General features: G+C 39.1%; 1 long non-coding RNA gene across 1 annotated transcript; it reads left to right on the top strand.

The window, feature by feature from the left end:
- The first annotated feature begins 6,148 nt into the window (after positions 1-6,148).
- Positions 6,149-6,673, top strand: LOC143809221 (uncharacterized). The gene is made up of 3 exons (XR_013222157.1): positions 6,149-6,208; positions 6,295-6,396; positions 6,534-6,673. It is a non-coding gene; the product is annotated as an uncharacterized LOC143809221 (long non-coding RNA).

The raw sequence follows: 6,673 nt of genomic DNA, 5'->3' as shown, positions 1-6,673 counted from the left end.
AGCATCACTGCATGATATGCACACCATCTAGATAATAATAATACAAGAAAAAATATATATATATTTCCGCCCTCTGGCTGCTTCCCTTCTGTCCCAGTCTACCAGTCTCCTCCTAGGGAACCTGCAGCTCAGCTCAATAGTTCCGGGCACAGAGCCGAGAAGGTAACCGCCCCCAGACTCTTCTAGTGCTTTTAACTCCTTACACAAGAAGTAATAAGGATGGATTTTGCTAACTTGGATTTATATGATTGTGTGAAAGAAATTAAGAAAATATGAAAAACACTGTCATGTAAAACTATCTAAATGAAAACTCTGTCAATGTCATCTGTGAATACTAGAGATCAGTGGATCGATCTGCAGAGGATCGAGTTCAAGTCAAATTTCCTGAAATCTGCAGGTCATTTCATTTTCAACAATCTGCGATAAGATTCATGGTACACAATTAATGAACAAGTGCTTTCCTACTAAAGTGTGCATGCTGTTTAAAATAATTAGTTGAGCCTCTTCATTCTTCAATAAACTAAAATTAACTAATATTATTAATATTAATACAGTTGCCAATTGCATGTGCTTGTGGGAACTAATTCTACCTACATTTTCTGGTCCCATCTGATTTTGCAAAGGCATGTAATTTTTTTTCTTCAACTTAATCCCCTTAACGACCAGAGGTATTTTTCTTTTTGCATTTCCATTTTTTGCTTCCCTTCTTCCCAGAGCCATAACTTTGTTATTTTTCCATCAATATGGCCATGTGAGGGCTTGTTTTTTGTGGGACGAGTTGTACTTTTGAACGACACCATTGGTCTTTACATATTGTGTGCTGAAAAATGGGGAAAAAATTCCAAGTAGAGTGAAATTGCAAAAAAAGTGCAATCCCACAGTTTTTTGTCTTGCTTTCTAACAAGGTTCACTAAATGCTAAAACTGACCTGCTGTTATGATGCTCCAGGTCTTTACGAGTTCATAGACACCAAACATGTAAAGGTCGTTTTTTATTTATGTGGTAAAAAAAAAATTCAAAGTTTGTTAAAAAAAAAAATTGTGCCATTTTCCGATACTCGTAGTGTCTCCATTTTTCGTGATCTGGGACTTTGTGAGGGCTTTTTTTTTGCATGCTGAGCTGATGTTTTGATACCATTTTGATGCAGATATGCTCTTTTGATCGCCTGTTATTGCATTTTAATGCAATGTTGCAGTGACCAATAAAAGTAATTCTGGCGTTTTGACTTTATTCTCATTACGCCGTTTATTTTTTAATCTTGATAGAATTCTGAATGCAGAGATACCAAATATGTGTATGTTTGATTTTTTTATTGTTTCATTTTGAATGGGGCGAAAGGGGGGTGATTTCCACTTTTATGTTTTTTTGATATTTTTAAAAAACACTTTCTTTTTACTTTTTGCATGCTTGAATAGCTGCAGTTGTCTGATTGGCTCTGCTACATACAGGCGATGATCAGATCACCTGTATGTAGCAGAAAAGCTCACTTGCTATGAGCGCCGACTACTGGGTGGTGCTCATAGTAATCTGGCTATAACAACCATAGAGGTCTGCTGAGACCTCTGGTTGTCATGTCGACATATCGGTGACCCGCGAGGTCACAAATGGGCGGGTTTAGTGACATGCTTCCGGTAAGCGCAAGTTAAATGCCACTGTCAGAGATTGACAGCGGCATTTAACTAGTTAACAGCTGCGGGTGGATCTCTATTCCACCTGTGGCTGTTGCGGGCCCATGTCAGCTGTATATATCAGCTGACATGTGCCCGGAAAGGTGTAGGCTCAGCGCCAGAGCCCGCACCAAACAGGGGGAGTCCGACATCGGCATACAATTACGTTCGATGTTGGAAAGGGTTTAATATAAAATGTCTCATTATTAATTATACCTGCTTTACTTGTCTACTCGATAGTGTACACCCCATGTCCATACTGCCATTGTTGCCACATATTTGTTACTGGTCGTGAGCTGACGTATAGCAACTTCCCAGCCTTTCATTTTAAGTTTCAGTAACTTTTCATTTAAGTTGAACAATGAACATCATTGATAAAAAAAAAAAACAACAAAAGGTTAAGGTTTTGTAACTTTGACTAGTCACGCTTAACAATCGTAGGCGTCAGAACAATACTGCTGGTTATTGCCGAAGAATACTTTCTGTGCATGTGCTTACGTAGCAACTAGCAACCTCTTTAATCAGGTTTAAGCTTTTTCTTGTCAAGGGTGGGATAATTTTAAACCAACACATAGTTAAAGTTGATAAGAAAGAGTATAAAAAAAAATCTAATATCACGGATAAAAATGTGCTTTCCACTAGCAGCAGCTGTAACACCACCGGTAGTGCTGGCAGCGGCCGTCCCGGTCACATCGGGCCTACTTTGCAAACTGTGGCATTCACATTAGCAAAGAAGAAGCGTAAGTTCTAATGGACATATGCCAATCTGTGTGCAGGCTCTGTAGTTGGACTCTGGACCAGGGCAAATTTCAAATATGTTTGATGGTTGGAACATAATATCCAGGACATTCATAGGACTTAACACACCTGTAACAAGTGGAATCCTAATGCTGTGTAATGTGCTATTATGACCTGGCAGTTTTGACACTCCTGGTGATCATCTCATGATGACCACTACATATGTAATTTGCATAAAAACTATCAGGAATTGACACATGAGCATAGAGTGTGTAAAACATCTAAATCCTAACAGCATCCTAACTCTACATTGGAATCTATTTTTTCACCTAAAATAAAATTTGGAAAAGTACAAAATAACATGATATGAAAAGGGCCTCACTGTGTAACTTTTGTATAGTGTTCAGCTTTTGTCAATACAACCTGCTGTTGATGAATTGGGCAAAACTATGAGGAGAATATGCAATTTCCAAGCCACATACTTTTCTTCCTAACATTCACTTCTGTTCCTAGGTCTATGCAGCATGCTTAGTTCTGTTCCTGAACACATATGTTAAGTTTAGAAGTGTTTCTGAATTTATGTAGTGAGATTGGTTCTGTTACCATAGCTATGTGCTGTGTAGTAGCATCAATTCTGCTCCCGTACCTATGTATTAAGTTTGGTTCTGCTCCCAAATCTATGTAGGAAGCTTTGTTCTACTCTCGTATCTAAGTTGTAAGGTTGGTTATAATCTTGTAGCAATATAGTAAGCATGGTGCTGTTGCTGTATCTATGTAAAAAGCTTGTTTCTGTTCTCGCGTCTATGTAGTAAGCTTGGTTCTGTTCACCTGTAGTAAGCTAGGTCTGGTGCCCATATTATTGTAGTCGTCTTAGTTCTGGTAAAGTATCTGTGTATTTAGCTTGGTTCTGGTAGAGTCTTGTGTAGTAAATTTAGTGTATTGGACTTTTAGACTTGTATTTGAAATGCTGATATTCCATATCTGAGACAGCAAACTAGTTATAGGCAATCATGATCTATGTTACTAAACTATGCTGCATCGTCACCTACTAATGATGCAAGCAATCACTAATTTTTGGTCCTTCTACATGATCGTACGGTAACTAACAGCTCACTAATATATATAGGATTGCACATATAAGTGTGGTCCCAGTATAAAGACAACACTAGCCATTGTTTTTTTTTAAATGCCCTATTACTTCTGCTGCTTTAATGAAGCTGCCAGACGCAACCCCTAAAAAAGGGGACAGTTTTTGGACGGCTGTCATGGCTCAGTCGGGGGTTCAAACCAGTGACCTGTCGCTTTGTGGTAGGTTCCTCTGTCTGTTGGGCTATTGCTCTTTTCCATCTCTGTTCAAATACTGATTGTTCTGTGGTCCGTGTTGCACGTACATGTTGTATCCATCTACAGGTGCCGTGCGGATTTAAAGGGGGCCTGTCACCGGGTTGTTCCCTAGCGCATGCGCACTGCAATACTTAACTCTGCCCTCGATAGGGCAGATAGAAATATCCCTGTGCAGAAGCACAACGGAGGATATGGTGTGGATGACACAGGTCGCATTACACATGAAGGAGGGAAGAAGTCTGGCATTTTGTATTTGAAAAAAATACGTTTGCACCTGACATTGATTATTTTGATGAATGCAACAAGTACTACATACAATTTTTCCGTTTAATATGCAGACACTATATAAAATGCTGCATGCCCAAGCAGTGTCGACAGAAACTGTACACGGCCAATTAAAAACTGACAAAATCAGCAATGTATTCAAATTGAAGCTGAAAAAAAGATTTACTTGATGTTTTCCTACTATAAATAAATGGAAGCTGCCTGCCTCCAGAGACCAATGCTCAACATTGTAAGTAGACAAACTCAGAACTATTATTATCATTGCTGCCATACGCTTTTCCCTATTCCCTAACGGAAATGAATGTAAAGAAGAAAACCCTAGTCATAAGCCACGCATTGGAATATAGAACATTTTATTTCTCACAGACTGAATATGTGAATCATAGCAATAAACTCCATTTACCTACATAGGAGAAGAGAGGAGTGCAAAGATCCTGAAGGAAAGGAAAATGCGCACAAGAAAGTCCAGCAACTGCAACCTTAACCTTCTGCTTTTATCTATTTTGTAAAAAAGAAACACCGAATAATCAACTTCACACAAGGCTGATAAATGTACTCAATTTTATTAATCACAAAAAAAAAATATATATATATATATATAACAATGAGGGTATACTCCTAAAACACAGGAACAGGGCGGGCAAGCCAAACAGAAGCTCCCAACATAATGAAATCATAAACCAAACAATAATATAATCATATAGCTAGCCATTGTGCCAGTGATCATATGTTAATAAGTTAAAGAGCATAGTGCAAGGAATGCAGAGACAACAAATAATGGTATAGTTACCGAAGGAAGCGCTGCTGGATGCCCACCAACTCCCGACGCGCGTTTCACACCGAAATGCTTCGTCTGGGGGATGGTAAGGCACTGGCCACAGATGGTATATATATATATACAGGGCCCAATAGGAGGATGCCAGTCATAAGGCTGATGAATAACTGCTGTGTACACATGCGCAGGGTAGACACACTAACGCTAGATTTACCAAACACACACTCACATGTAAAGCCGGAACACATGCAGCCGTTAATTGCTGCAGGAAGCCATCATAATACGTGGCCGTTCAGAAGGGATGAACCGGAGCAAAGCCGGAAACCATGTGATAGCTCTCGTCACTGAGCGGTAACGTCACATCCGGAACTAGCGTCTCGTAGTCATGACAACCAGAAGCGCACAGAGTCTGCGCAAGAAACCCGGCGATGTTAGGCTAAGCAGTGGTATAACATCCGGAGCTGGCGTCTAGTAGTCAAGACGACCAGAAGCGCACAGAATCTGCGCAAAAAAACGAGCGACACACAAGGATAACCACCGACATGATAACCGGTGTCAAGGCTCTTAGTCTAGGCAAGGCAGCCCACCTATGAGGCATAGATAAACACAATCCAGGTAATAAATGCCGCAAATGGAGGGTTCAAAGCCATTGACATAGACCACCCACACCGAATAATCAAAAATAAACAACATAAAAAGTGTAAGTGAAGACAGTGCGCAGTGAAACCGAATAAAATAAAAACCTAAGGAAAAAACACCATATTAACAACTCTGACAAATATAAATATAACATATACATATGAAATAATGTATAAATAAGAGAAAAGGCACAAGTGAATAAAAACATACATGAGATATGTGCCAATATCACATGTAAGAAAGTGCTAATGCTAATGTTGATACATAAATACCCAAAGTGCAATATAAAAAATGCTAGCAGCAATAAATATACATAGAGATACAATTAAAAACACATATCCATGATATACATAACTGGACAATAATAAAAAATACACATGAACACTAGCACAATGGCAACCAACGTGCAAACAACGACAGATCCGGCAAAAGTGGTGAATTGAAAACTGTCCTATGATAGCCAAATAGGATAACAGCATATATCCAAATGGAAAGGCATCAACACTAAAAGACAAACACAAATAGAGAAAATTAAAAACTTTAAAACCAGTAAAAACCTAAAAATAGAAGACTGTACAACGCTTTTCGCCGTCCTCGGCCCCTGATCACTTTTCTATCCTAAAGGATTTAGAGCTGTTTGCACGTAAACTGTTCTTTAGGAAAATGTATTACCAACAATCATCTGTTGATTTATCTCCTGCAGAAACAGAGGCGGAAGTACTCCAGATTTTAGAGGAGCTGGCCGAGGAGTCCGACACCTGTAAGCACTACCCTAAGTATCTTCTTCCTAAATCTAAAAAATTTCCACAGACAAATTTAGTACCTGCTATTGATTTATTTGTACAGTTGGTCATGAAGGAGATTGTTAGTATCCCAGAAGCCATCAAGAGGGATAATCTTAGTCGCAAGGAAAGACAAGCTTTGAAAGAATTGAAAGATCTGAAGGAGGTAATTATAAAACCATCGGATAAAGGTGGTAATGTGGTTGTGTGGTCAAAAAACGCTTATGAAAAGGAAATGACGAGACAGCTGAGAAACCCCCTATGTTATAAGAAATTAACTTTTAACCCTTTGTGTAAATTTAGGAACGAGCTCTCTAACTTACTCGAGGAAGCTGTGTCAAACGGTGTCTTGACATCTAAACAAAGAGATGGCCTGTGGAATGAGGACCCTACAATAGCAAGCATATACTTATTACCGAAAATACACAAAGACCCGGTCACAC

This window comes from Ranitomeya variabilis, chromosome 2 (genome assembly GCF_051348905.1).
Source record: "Ranitomeya variabilis isolate aRanVar5 chromosome 2, aRanVar5.hap1, whole genome shotgun sequence".
Classification (NCBI taxonomy): domain Eukaryota; kingdom Metazoa; phylum Chordata; class Amphibia; order Anura; family Dendrobatidae; genus Ranitomeya; species Ranitomeya variabilis.
The sequence above is the reverse complement of the archived record's forward strand: the minus strand, read 5'-3'. Positions and strand labels throughout refer to the sequence as shown.